Source organism: Triticum dicoccoides, chromosome 7B (assembly GCF_002162155.2).
Source record: "Triticum dicoccoides isolate Atlit2015 ecotype Zavitan chromosome 7B, WEW_v2.0, whole genome shotgun sequence".
NCBI lineage: Eukaryota > Viridiplantae > Streptophyta > Magnoliopsida > Poales > Poaceae > Triticum > Triticum dicoccoides.
The window spans coordinates 418854667-418869840 of NC_041393.1; the positions used below are offsets into that span (position 1 = coordinate 418854667).

The 15174-nt window shown below is 38.5% G+C and overlaps 2 long non-coding RNA genes across 6 annotated transcripts; both read right to left on the reverse strand.

Moving 5' to 3' along the window:
* Positions 1-2736: 2736 nt before the first annotated feature.
* On the reverse strand, positions 2737-6833 carry LOC119340133. Its single transcript, XR_005164394.1, has 4 exons — positions 6291-6833; positions 6047-6131; positions 4442-4530; positions 2737-3105 (listed from the first exon to the last, which is right to left on the reverse strand). It is a non-coding gene; the product is annotated as an uncharacterized LOC119340133 (long non-coding RNA).
* A 740-nt stretch (positions 6834-7573) lies between these two features.
* LOC119341466 lies at positions 7574-14253 on the reverse strand. Of its 5 annotated transcripts, none has more exons than XR_005165114.1 (7): positions 14051-14253; positions 13798-13955; positions 13464-13689; positions 12327-12370; positions 12057-12200; positions 10290-10376; positions 7574-7822 (listed from the first exon to the last, which is right to left on the reverse strand). It is a non-coding gene; the product is annotated as an uncharacterized LOC119341466 (long non-coding RNA). The 5 variants fall into 5 exon arrangements; XR_005165112.1 differs by having other exon boundaries at positions 7574-10196; XR_005165113.1 differs by having other exon boundaries at positions 8399-10376.
* Between the last annotated feature and the right edge of the window lie 921 nt (positions 14254-15174).

Here is a 15174-nt window from a genome sequence, read left to right on the forward strand (position 1 = left end):
TTAGGGACGCGCTTGCCCGAAATGTAGGGTAAGTTACCAGTGTACCCCCACCGGTTTTGACACCGCGACGTGGAGCTTCATTTTCGGCTGAGGGGTAGAAGGGGGATTTCGCGTGTCTGGGCTGCGGGACCAATTTCGGATGAGGAGGGATTTCTCGCGTGCGTCCAAATTTCAGGATAACAAGGCGCGGCGCGGGTTGAAGAGGCGGGAGTTTCAAAGCGGGTGAGATAAAAGATACTCGAGCTTGAAAATTTCGAGATAACAAGGTGCAGATTCCTTGTTCGGCAGAACAAACTTAATGTGTAAAAAAACAATTCATACAAGACACAAGAGAGTCATGTCCCCTTTTACTATATTGCTATAGATGCCATTGAAAATACTACAAGAAAAATGTAAAAAAATCGGGAGAACAAGATTACCCTGCATAGTACCAAATCGATTCGCACTTCCCTCAACAACAACAAAAAACAAATCAATTCCCACCAAAGAAAGAGTAATGTCCCTTTTTATATGATTACAAATGCCAGGATCTCGAATTTCAATTTTTGAATCCACGTTATGTTGAATTCGAATATATCATTAGGTGACCTTGCGATTTATAATTGATGTAGTCGTACATTTTGATCTTCCATCATATATGAACATTTTACTCCACCATGTGAACATATATATCGTCTACCATATGGACTAAATTTGAATCAATTTTCCTTATTTGAATACGATTGTTGTCAAGTTATACAATAATTTAAATATTATCTTGATAACAAAAAACATGCATATAGCAGTAATCGTATTTCACTATGAACTACATGTACCATACGCTCTCCAATTCAAATATTTTATCCATTTTATGTTGAATTCAAATCATAGTACATTATTGGTCTAGGTAGCGAGATCTTCGAGATAATCTAAACCCTATTTTCATATGTATAATTTTTGGCTGAATTGGGACAAGTTTTGGTATAAGCTTCTTGCAAAACCGGAGATTCTCTCAACAAGCCTCGTGGTTCCGAGAGGGAATATGTCACCTTTGTGTGCGAAATGATATACGCTGCCTCCCCCCTGATTTTCTTTATAGAGGCAACATAGAACTATATGAGTGCCCTGTTAAATTTTGGAATTATTTCGGGTTCATTTGGCCTTTTTATACATTAATTGAGTTTCTGGACTTTTGATGTGCATAATCTAAATATGAATTGCATGCACATGCTCCGGTGCACCAAAGTGGGTTGAAAAATCACATGTGTGTCCTTGGTTGAATTTCTAGGTCCCATGGAAGAAATGAGAATGAAATTCAAACATCTGGGCATCATGACTCGGCCGAGAACATCGAGAAACTTAGGTTTTAAATTCATGTAAATCCAAAACTCGCCTGGAAATCATGAAACTTGGCATGGTGTCATGTCTTGGCACTAACATGTTGTGGTAAAAAATTGGGTCAATTTGGAAGCTCATGGTTCTAAGAGGGAACATGCCACCATTGAGTGTGAAACGATATACGCTGCCCCCCCCCCTTGAGTTTCTTAACAAAGGCATCATAGAATTACATGGGTGCCCTGTTAAATTTGGAATTATTCCGGGTTCGTTTGTCGTTTTTTATACATTAATTGAGTTTTTGGTCATTTAATGTGCATAAGTCAAATTTGAACTACAAGCACATGCTCTCGTGCACCAAAGTTGGTTGAAAAATCACATTTGTGTCCTCGGGTGAATTTCTAGGTCCCATGCAAGAAATGAGAATAAAATTAAAACATCTGGGCATCGTGGCTCGGCCGAGAACATTGAGAAACTTGGTTTTAAAATTCTTGTAAATCTAAAACACGTCTGAAAATCATGAAACTTGGCATGGGTGTCATGTCATGGTACTACCATGTTGTGGTAAAAAAATTGGCCGAATAGAAACAGATATTGGTATAAGCTTCTTGCAAACCGAAGCTTCTCTCAAGAAGGCTCGTGGTACTAAGAGGGAACGTGCCACCATTGAGTGCGAAACGATATACGCCTGTCCCCCTTGAGTTTATTTACAAAGGCAACATAGAACTACATGAGTGCCTTGTTAAATTTTGGAATTATTCCGGCTTCGTTTGGCCTTATTTACACATTAATTGAGTTTTTGGTCATTTAATGTGCATAATTCAAATTTGAACTACAAACACATGCTCCCGTGCACCAAAGTTGGTTGAAAAATCACATTTGTGTCCTCGGGTGAATTTCTAGGTCCGATGCAAAAATGAGAATAAAATTCAAACATCTGGGCATCGTGGCTCGGTCGAGAACATTGAGAAACTTGGTTTTAAAATCATGAAACTTGGCATGGTATCATGTCATGGTAGTACCATCCGTGGTAAAAAAAATTGGCCGAATAGGAACAAATTTTGGTATAAGCTTCTTGCAAATTGGAGCTTCTCTCAAGAAGGCTCGTGGTTCTGGGAGGGAACGTGTCACCTTTGTGTGCATAATCTATCTATTATTTAAATTAAACGATTGGCAAACAAGCCACCACGTGCGTCCACATAGATTAAATTATCTTGATCCTTAATTTTATGTATTAACGGCTGAGATTGAAAGATGCAAGCGTCACGTAAGAATATAATACATGTACAAAATAGTAGAACATGTCACGTAGAAGTAGTCCACATAGGTTCCAAAGCACGCGTCTACAACTAGCCCGTACAAAAAGAACTTCCCATCGATGGGTCAATGGTAAGGAAAAAAATATTAGTCAAACCTAAAAGATATAAGGAACCTAATATTAAACGTATAAGGACAACTCCCTCACGTGAGGAAAGTTCCAGGAACTAATACAAACAAACAAAACAAGTTTGATTAGCACACGGTGTGGGCATCTGATTTTCAGCCGGTCTCGGCCACCACAAACCAAGACACCTAAACCCATATATAAATAAGTACACACGGCTGCAAAAGTACCCATCAAACAATTACAAGCCAACGACCACGGCGACTTGAACACGCCACATGCAACTCAACGTCCAGACGAAAAGCCACGTCCAGCCGCTTCACTCGACGCCCCACAAAGTCACGCGTAAGCACGCTCGACGCCCGACGAAGCGACATTGGAAGAATTGGCGCAAAATCACTTCTGACCTGATTCATCAGATTTGGTAATTGTTATTTCACAAGCTTACTTTTTATGTGCAGAATCTTCATAAATACTATATCAATTGATAAACTGTTCCCTGTTAATTTTGAAGACATAAGAATATGGCATACAAGAAGTTGAGCGACTTAACTACAAGAGGACAGAATTGGAATATTCAAGTGAAAGTAATGAGAATTTGGGATTCAGTGAATCCTACGACCGATGAGCTTATTAGCATAGATATGATACTGATGGATGAGCAGGTTTGTTTTCTAATATATTAAATTAGAATTTTTCTGTCATATGAAGCAAATTACTAACCATATTTGATTCTTTTAACAGGGTGAAACAATCCATGCTACTATCTGGAAGAATCTTATAGACACATTTAGATCAAAGATCAATGAAAAAATCTATTTATGCATTCAGAAATTTTAAGGTCGTGGAATCCACAAAATATAGGCCAGTGAGCAATGAAATTAAAATATTTTTTGCATACAATACAAAGGTAAAGGAAATAAAAGGATCTTCGAAAGTTCTCCCAGATTATTGCTTCGAGTTTGCTACCATGGACACACTAGAAGAAAGGGCCGAAAAAGATACACAATGCTCAGGTATGTTTATAGTTGTAATTATGATCTCCAAATAATTGATATTTCTAATTTTTATATCACTAATCTCCAAATATGCAGATGTCATTGGACTACTAACTCAAATGAAGCCAGTGGAGACAAGAATAACAAAAAGGAACCCACAACCTTCATATATCCGTGAGATTGAAATCCTAATGCCAGAGTAAGTGTATATGCATATGCATGTCTGAAATTTAACTAAACTTCCCCCATGTGGTTAGCACTAACTTCTCAGATTAAATTCTTTAGGGGTGATAAAATCAGAATCACGCTATGGGGAAAGTTTGCTTATTTTCTGACCGAGGATGTAATCGGCAGCCAAACTGTCCTTATTATCACATCAACGGTGGTGCAGAGATTCAATGGTAAGTGCATAGATCTTACATGCTATTCTTATCATTTACAAATTCTAATTGATTGATTAAATAGGTTTGTGCCTAAAGTCAACGAGTGCCACAAGAATATATATTGATCTGGATATACCAGAAACACAAGAACTTCTTGATAGGTATGAAACACCTCCAGTTTATTTTTTTCACTCATAATTAGTGAGTCAGGTTGATTCAAGATTTTATATTCTTATCTACTTCATACATGTGCAGGGACTCAACAGAAAAAACCTTACCAAGATGATCAGTATAGATAGAAGTAATCAAGGAACACTAGAAGAACAGATGTTTTATAAGAGGATAACATTACAAGAACTTACTACAATGAGGCACGGAAACCAGTCAGACTAGGTAATGCATCAGAATTCCAATAAATGATACTATCAATCTCTGTGATACGAGATAAGACCTGCATGGACAATTCATTTAATATTGGTTACAATGAAACCACACTGTGCTTATTTATGTCTCTTAATCCCACACACCACTCAAATGCTAACACTATTTTTTTTCAGGATTTTGTATTCACAACGATAGCTACAGTAGATCGTTTGCAAGAAAATATTCAATGGTGGTACATGTCATGTGACAAGTGCCACAAATTGGCTACCAAGGAAACCGAAAATTATTATTGCAAGAGTTGTGGTATATATCCAGAAAAGGTCACACCTCGGTAAGCATATTATATTACTAAAATATGAACAAGAACTGTTATATTATATTTACTCCCTACTAACACGAATCGTATGTTAGGTATCGTGTTCGACTCCAAATTAGTGACCATACATCTACTACAAGTTGCACTTTATTTGACGAGGAGGCTGCAAGATTGCTTAATACATCTGCATCTAAGTTGCTGGACACACAAGATGGGAAATCAAAAGAAGTGCCAAAGATTATTCAACAATTATGTGGAAGAAGACTTATATTTAGATTCAAGCTCAATGATAATAATCTCACATTTGGCACACAAAACTATGCAGTAAAAAGAACATTTGTGCCCGATGATAGGCTTGAGATGCTCTATTTGGACAATAAAGCCGAGGAGGTAAAGCTACATTAACTTTTTACCATCTTCGAACTTCCTTAACTAATCCATCTTATATATGTTTCGCAGGAATTGATGGATGATGAGGTGGACACCGTGTTAATGAAGAAGCAAAACATGCCAGATACAAAGGTGATTGATTTTTTTAACTATATACGCACTTCAGATTTTAGAGGTGTGTCTAATTTTCAAAATGTATATGTTTGCAGTCACAGAATAATAAAGTTTCATCTGGCAAACTTTCATGTGAACAGGTGCCTGTGAAAGAGGAGCCACATGACAGCACTGGGACTACATTAAACAAAGATAAGCGTCAAGACAAAATATCATCGTCATCACGTGAGCTCCGCAGTGGCACTAAAAGGAGACTGAGATCTATTGTAATATCAGACGAGTCAGAGGATGAATGCATTGAGACCAATATGCCTCAACAAAAGGAAAAAGGTGTTTGCGGGAACAAGGAACATGTTAAAGCAGAAGCCAAAAATACAATGGTTGAAAATGAAGATGAAGTATCGAAATCGAAGGCCAGGAGAAAAAGGATGTTATCAAGATAATTAGTGGATCAGTAGCTTATCAAATAAATAGTGAGACTGTCTATTTGTATCGACCAAGATAAGTAGAGTATTTGATTGACATCGACTATGATAAGGATACTTATTAGATTAAGGGTGTGAATGTTACCAATGTTCTTAGTCTATAACAGATCGATAACTTTCTTCATGTAGTTTCCTTATGCACATGCTATTTTAGGCAAATCTTTACGAGGTCAGCATAATAGACAAGAACATACTACAAGACCAGAGTTTCACACATTAGGATTTACTTCACAATTTGAAGAAACTATACTTCGCCAGAACAACAGAGAGGAACATACCTTGCTTCATCTGTAACTTAATAGCAGGATTTGATATAAGCAAATCCATGGCGTCTTGCTAGCACAAGTGAGCTGCTCAACAAACCTATAACAAAATTAATATCCAAGGTGAACAAACTTTCTCTTCATAAGGCCCTTTTTAAGGGAAAAGGCATCATTTCTTGCAAATAACAAATTAAAAATACTATGGAGTACAATACTACTATGGATAAAGTATAAGAAATAATCCTCGGTTGGCACTTACAGTTAGTGGTAGCCTGACAGCAAGAACAATGAGAAGGCTAGCATCTCATGGTCGTCGGCTGCTATTTGTATTCTCTAGATGTCAGATCTAATAACTCACTCAGTACATGACTCGATGATTTCCCTCGCAGCCTCCTCCACTGGGCCAAACTACAACACCTCTGCCATGGACCTCTAGCCGTACGCCAAGAAGAGGTCATCATCTTGGCCGAAACCCTTGAGAACGCTCCGCCGGACTCCACGAGGTCGTCGAGAATCCACATCCTTGAGAATGCGACGGACGCGTCCGCGCACTCTGCTCAACGGTAAACTGTGCCAGTACCTACACGAAGAGAAATGGGAAGGAATGAATCAGCCGTGATGGTTTGAGAATCAATTTGATGATGGCAAGCAGCGAGATCTTAATCAGCCGGCTAATGGAAGAAGTGGTGCGTGCGGATGGATAAGGATGCTGGAGGGGAACGACTGAGCTGAGAGTTTTTTTATTTGTATATATAAAGGAGGGGAGTTGTAAGTAGATGATGATAACCTGTACGGGTTGTTTATACGTGGTGTTGTCAAAACTGCTGGGCCTGAATAGGCTTCATACGTGGGGCATGTAAAGTTGGGCTTGGAATTTATCTATCTACAGTATACTTTTCCCAAAAAAAACTATAGTATACCGTAATCGTTATGAACTCGGTTCCTACTCCGTATCGAATAGGCTGATCTGAGCACACGTTGGTGTGCTACCCTTATATAGCTGAACATACACTTCAATTAACCAAGGGATCCTATCATCTAGACCTTTGGATCATCGATCCATCTAAAACTAAACAAGATTAGTTAGAATCGACCTAGATTGAATCGCTGGAAGAACTTGCACGCGAATCAGACTTGCCAGACTTCAGATCAGACGGTACGTGCAAAACTACTACTATCAGCAATTCAAAGCAACCTCATGAATTTTTTATTCATTATTACATTGTTTTACACTTAGGCATATAATACTGACTCAAATAAGCTATTCTCACACGTCATGCCTTGGCTCTTCACATAAGCTCTATTTTCTTTTAGAAAACAGTACCAGCTTCTGTGATGAACTAAAAGTGACATACAGACTGATAAAATCATGGCAGCAATAGAAAGATATGCTCTAATAATTTTGTACATCATACGAAATACTTTCCAGGATCAGTACAGGATTTGCTTTGCAGCAAAGATACAATTGTGACAATAATTTATTAGCAGAAGCGTGTGAAGCTTTACAAATTTTAAAAACCAAGGCAAGAAGACACTATCAGGTATATCATTCACCTTTTTATATCTTCATGTAATGACTAATTTTTTGTACTTCTCTAAAATATACATTTGAAAGATTGCCCTTTGTAAATATTACAAAACCAAATAATTTTACGTGTAGTGCTAAAAATGACTTTGAGAGTACTTCGCCGTAGTAATTCCCATGGAGCAATTGTCGTGCACTGAGAAACAACCACACTGTCACACCAATAATGCCATACGCTGCAGCTCGAACCACGCAACACAACAATCCTGAAAAGCATGATTGATAAGAATTATAGGTTGTTTCTACATGCAGCCAGCATCTCTTATTTAGTGCATACATTGTTTTGTTTACGACATTGTGCATAAAGTACCTTTCAAATATTTGATACTATATTGCTAAAAGAATATCAAATGCAGAAATGAAGGGACAGTATACGTCAAAATCAGCAGGCCCACTTGCAAAAGAAGCTAAAGAAGCTATTATCAGGAGGAAACAACAACTACAAGAAAAAAGGAGTAAGAGATGCAGGAATACACAGGAAACAACCAATAAAATAGAAGAAGATGCTTCACGGAAGAGAAAGGAACAAATCAATGAAATAAGAGATGTCAAGCGTTCAAGGAGAAATGGGAGGGACAATGACCTTCAAAGCAACATCATAGAAACAAGCAGCAGCACTACGTCCAGAAGTTATGATAGCACGATATGGAACTTTGGAAAGCCAACATATAGATGCGAACATTGCAATGCAATACTATGGTGTGAGGAAAGATTAAATTCTCATAAAGGAACCAAAAAACCTTCTTTCGGAATTTGCTGTAAACAAGGTAAGATTGACCTACCAAAGATAGCATATCCTCCACCTTATCTCGCAGGACTATTAACAGGTGAAGGAAGTGATGCAACAAACTTCAAAGAAAACATCAGGTCATACAACTCAATGTTCTCATTCACATCAATGGGAGGAGCTGTTGACAAAGAAATAAACAAAGGCAAAGGACCATATGTTTTTAGACTGCATGGCCAGAACTACCACCATATCGGAAGTCTACTACCTGAAGAAGGTAACAAACCTCGATTCGCCCAGCTATACATCTATCAGACAGAAAATGAGGTTCAAAACAGGATAGATGCTTCAAGATGCAATGATAAAAAATCAACGGTGAACACTGCCATTGTCGAAAAACTACAAAATATGCTTGATGAGAACAACATCCTCGCGAAATCTTTCAGAATGGCAAGAGATAGATTCAAAGAAGAAGACTACCACGATTACACACTTCGGATACTTGGGAAAAGGAACGGAACACACAACCTTCCATCTGCATCGGAAGTTGCAGCATTGGTTGTAAGAGATCCAACTGGAGAGAGCGAAGGACGAGACATCGTTGTCGAGTACAAAAATATGGAACCTCACAGAATATCAGAAATCCATCCAAAGTTCATGTCGATGCAATACCCGATGTTGTTTCCATACGGAGAAGACGGCTTCAAGCTTGAAATACCTTACAAGCGAAGAAAAGAAGGTGACAAAAGCAGGAAATATGTAACTATGCTGGACTACTACGCATACTACCTACAGCAAAGACCTGACCAAGGAATGTCACTGCTAACGTCTAAACATCTATCGCTGCAATTTTGGGTAGATGTTTACACATGCATTGAGCAAAATAGACTAAACTGGATCAGGAATAATCAAGGGAAGTTACGAACTGAACTTTATAGTGGACTGCAAGACGCGATTGAGCGAGGGGACACCAGAACAGAGCAGGTTGGAAAGAGGATAATTGTACCTTCATCTTTTACAGGAGGCAGAAGATACAAGGCACAGAACTTGCAAGACGCTTTTGCAATATGCCGTTGGGCTGGATATCCAGACCTGTTTATAACATTCACATGCAATGCAAAGTGGCCCGAGATCCAATACATGCTAGATGAAGCAGGAGGAGGCCTAATCCAGCCGACCGGCCAGATATTGTTGATCGAGTATTCATGATAAAACCGAAGGAGTTGATGAGAGACATCGTTGTGAAGAAACACTTTGGAGAAACGATAGCAAGTAAGATCAGTCGACTACTCATCGCAACTAATAGCATCTAAATTTTTAATAGTTTTAGCACACTATAGCCTTTGTCTATTTAATAAAATGCTTCTGAAATGTAACAAAACCAAACTATGTATTCAATCAATGCAGTTATCTACGCGATAGAGTTCCAGAAGAGGGGACTCCCGCATGCGCACATACTGGTATTCCTCAAAGAGAATTACAAGTGCAAAGGACCATCAGAAATTGACCAAATAATCAGTGCGGAGATCCCAGACAAAGATGTCGATCCGGACGGATATGCAGCTGTTGAGAATTTCATGATGCACGGGCCTTGCGGAGAGGCAAATACAAAATCGCCATGCATGATGGAGAACAGATGTAGTAAACACTTCCCAAAAGGATACAATGTCGATAGCACAATCGATGAGGATGGCTTTCTAGTATATAGAAGGCGAGACAATGGAAGGAAGATTAAAAAGGGAGGAGCAATGCTCGACAACAGATTTGTCGTGCCATACAACAGAAACCTTTTGGTCAAATTCCAAGCTCACATAAATGTCGAGTGGTGCAACAGGTCCAGGTCAATCAAGTACCTATTTAAGTACATCCATAAAGACGACGACCAAGTAACAGCCTTACTAAAGGAAAGGGATGCGGCAAACGATTATGATGAAATCAGGAAATACCTAGAGATGAGATACATATCAACAACCGAAGCATGCTGGCGGATATTCCAGTTTGATCTTCACCATCGTGATCCACCCGTCGAGAGACTGCCATTCCACATTGAAAATGAGCAACAAGTCATTTTTCCGGACTCGAATGACATCGAGAAGATAGTAAGAAGACCAGGATCCACAAGTACAAAGTTCACTGAGTGGATGGAGGCAAACAAAATACATGAGGTGGGAAAAGAATTAACCTATGCAGAATTCCCATCAAAATTTGTATGGAAAAGTGAAAGCAAAACTTGGGAGGAGCGGAAAAGGGGCTTTGCGATTGGAAGAATCTACTATGCACACCCTGCAAGTGGCGACCGGTATTATATGAGAATGCTTCTAAACACCAAGAAAGGATGCACATCATTTGAGGATATTAGAACAGTTAATGGAGTTGTTCACCCAACATACAAATCAGCATGCCAAGCGCTTGGATTTCTTGATGACGATGGTGAGTGGATTGAATGCATCAATGAAGCATCAAGCTGGGGATCAGGGACACAGTTACGACAACTATTCACCACAATTTTATGCCATTATGAGGTGACCAGCCCAAAGATGTTGTGGGATTCAACATGGGAGGCACTGTTTGAAGATATCCAGTACAAAAGAAGAATTATCCTAAACTTTCCTACGCTGCAGCTTACTGATTCACAGAAAAAAGCATATGCTTTGATTGAGATAGAGAAACTAATGAGGCAAGCAAGAAAGACACTAAAGGACTATCCAGACATAGAACTACCAAATGCTATAGAACTTGAACAACTTGGAAACAGGATGATAAACGAAGAACTCAGCTATGACATGGAGGCACTAAAGAGTGAGCACCAAATAATAATAAACAATCTTAACCACGACCAGAAAATGGCTTTTGATGCAATAATGGAATCAGCTGAGAGAGGACTTGGAAAACAGATATTTGTAGAAGGCTATGGTGGCACACGGAAAACCTATCTATGGAAAGCAATTACAACGAAGCTACAATCAGAGGGAAAGATAGTGCTTGCGGTAGCATCATCTGGCATTGCAGCTTTGCTGCTCCAAGGTGGAAGAACAGCGCACTCAAGATTCCACATTCCAATAAATATCACAGAAGAATCAACATGTGAAATAAAACAAGGCTCACATTTGGCTGAACTGGTAAAGAAGACCTCACTGATACTGTGGGACGAGGCTCCTATGGCAAACAAAAACTGCTTTGAGGCACTAGACAAAAGCCTTAGGGATATTCTAAGGTTCACAAATCAAAATAGTGACGAAAGGCCATTTGGTGGTATGACAGTTGTGCTAGGAGGCGACTTCAGACAAATACTTCCAGTGATAACAAAGGGAAAGAGAGAGCACATAGTAAATGCCTCAATCAAAAGGTCATACCTATGGAAGCACTTTCAAATATTTAGACTAACTGAAAACATGCGGCTGAAGTGCCTGTCAGAAGATCCAATACAAAGGCAAAATGTGGCTGAATTTGCAGAATGGATATTACAAATTGGCGATGGAAAAAAAACAAACGATGATGGAGATGATTGGGTAAGAATACCTAAAGACATAATTCTACATAAAGGAGAAGACCCCAAAGAAGAGATAGTCAAAAGCACGTACCCAAACTTGCAACAAAACTATCGTGACCGTGAATTTCTCGAAGAAAGAGCAATACTATGCCCAAGGAATGAAACAGTTGAGAAGATAAATGACTACATAATGAGCCAAATACAAGGTGAAGAGGTGACATACCTAAGCTTGGACACTATATGCAAGGCAACAATGAAGTACAACACAATGGAGAATATGTGTCCAACGGAGTTCCTTAACAAGATGACCTTCCCAGGAATTCCAAACCACGAGCTTAAACTGAAGGTAGGTTTGCCGGTGATGCTCCTACGAAACATCAATCAAGCGGCAGGTTTATGCAATGGCACAAGAATGACTATCACACAGCTGGAAACAAGTACATTGAAGCACAAATAATCACAGGAACACATGTTGGTGACAAGGTATACATACCTAAAATCATTATGTCACCAAGCGACTCGAAGTGGCCCTTCGTGCTGAAAAGAAGGCAATATCCTCTATCAGTTTGTTTTGCAATGACGATAAATAAAAGTCAAGGTCAATCCCTAAACAAGGCGGGCCTATATTTGCCTAAGCAAGTCTTCTGCCATGGACAACTATATGTGGCATTATCAAGAGTCACAAACAGAGAAGGATTAAAGGTGCTGATCGACGACAATGAGTGCCCAAGCGAAGATAGCGCAAAGAATATAGTATACAAAGAGATCTTCTACTTCTTTGTTATTCAAACAAATGCATACGAGGGCCAAATAATAATGATTATAAACAATACAATGTATGGTTCAAAAGCGTGACATCCATATGTTTGATATATGGTCGGAAACACTGTATACAAAAAGATGTTATAGATTGGATTTCTTATTAATTCGTAAGCAACAAATAAGAACATGACAATGCATAGTACTATTGCCATACACTTATTTCATGCATAGAGAGTGTGTACATGTAGCCTACTTTCCACATGGCCAAAAGTTTTAAAATCTTATTACAAATTAAGAATAATAACCACTCTGATAAACATGATTCTCAGAAATCTCATTAGACGACAAGATTTTATAAGATTTTATTAGATTGCATTTGTGTGTGCACCATATAACATTGTGTGTGTTCAGCATATAGCACTGCCTCTACGTGGTAATTAAGACGCAACGTAAATCACTGAACTTGAAAACTTAACCTGCAGCTACACGAATACATGTCTCACATTAAGCTCATGTTTTGCTACATAGCTCAGTGAAAGTGCATGTAAACCTCCTTTTTTTTACTGTCAAACAATAATTAGATGCAAGGGTCTCTTGCCAAGTTTAGTTAGACTCTATTCAAGCAGATCCATATGTTTGCTTTACTGTGTTCTCTACTGCAGAATTCAGAGAACAAGTATAATTGCACTTCTCCGCACAGAAAGTTATGGTATGATTTCTGATTTCACACAAAAAGTTGTTTCGCAATGGAAAGATAAAATCTTATCTGTTTTCTACATCATTCAACTTTACAAAAACTTATATGGTTGCAATATAACTTATATTTGGTAGAAGTACGGACAGCAGGAGGGCGACACCTGATACGCACCACATGTCCAGGTCTCGGCAAAAAATGGCCACCAGCATGATATCCTCCAAGCTTTGGCCATGGATGGGCAAGCGAATTAATCTGATACGCCATATTCACTACAGATTGGGTACATCATCTCCCAATGGACGAGCAAGAAACTCAAATTTGGGCCAACGGCCTCCATTTCTTTTTTCCCTTAAGGACGAAGGAAAGAAGGAACTGTGTTTTCCCCCTGTACTAAAAACTAAGAAGGAGAGGCGTACTTCCATTCAGAAAAAAAATTGGTTAATGAAATTATGATGAACATTATTCAAAGCAAGAGGCGAGTGGGAGAGCACAAAGGGATTCATACCTGTGAGCACATCCGCAGCCTAAGACGATAGGAACCACACACAGAAGATGGCCCCTGAACCCAACGCCACATCTAAATGTCCCAGCGCCAATGGACTGCATAGCCAAAAGTGAGATGTCGCATCGCTGGTGAACCACGCCTGATCCGGAGCGCATGTCCTGGCCTCGGCAAAAAATGGCCACAAAGATCACCTCCTCAAAGATTTGGCCATGGATGGGCAAACAAATTAATCTGCTAGAGCAAATACACTTACGATTTGGTAGAGCATCTCCCCATGGACGGGCAGGGCACTCGGATTTGGGGCACCAACATCTATTTCTTTTTCCCCTTGCGATTTGGTACGGCATCGCCCCATGGACGCGTAGGGCACTGAGATTTTGGGCAAAATCACCCATGGACGGGCCGCTTCAGTTACTTTCAACTACCCTTCAAAGGCAAAGAAGAAAGGAAATGTGTTTTTACGCTAGCACAACTAAAAGGAGCGGCGTACATCCAGTCAAAAGAAAAGAAAAAAACGCGTGCACATTTCTTCTAAAAAAACATGGTTGGATGGGAATCACGTTACACAATTTCCTTTTAAAATGATGAAACACGTTTTACATAGTTTTGACTAAATTGAGACCGGTAAAAAATAAAAGATGCAACTTTATATTTCATTTTTTATACAATTGGGTCCATTTGCTTCATAAATTCATAAACAATAAATCAATCATAACCATATAGTTCAACAAGAAATAAAAAATAAATGCACTAAAGATTAACATATAAGTTAACAGATACATAATTTTAAAAAACACATATATGAAGCAAAAAAAACATGAGAAGGTAAAAAATAATTTAAACATTGCGTGAATGTCACCAGAAAATTTTAAAATGTTTGACAAAAACTAATGCAGATCATTTATCACAAATATAAAATGGATCAAATCTACATTACATTGCCAACACCATTCACAATATTCTATTTCTTCATCAATCTAATTATTAATAGTTACCATGTGTATCATCAACTTAAAATAATGTGTGTCAATAACTACAGGACTCTCATCACATATGACCTTATGCCAATTAAATAAAACCGAATCGGACAAATTAGTTATTTTTCGTGATAAAGCTCAAATCGCCCAGATTAAGTGTACATGTTGTATCCCAGGGAAGCAACATGGATGTCATAATAAACATATCTTTTTCAGAGATGATAGAATTTATTTAAAATGCACGAGACGGTATAGTTTCCTAAAAAAATCACAAGACTGCCATATGTCATCCTGTTATGTAAAATAATTTATAAATAAACTAAATAAAAATGGGGAAACAACATATATTAATAAATAAAAACATGACAAATTATTAAAAACAAGAGTTAAATAAACAAAA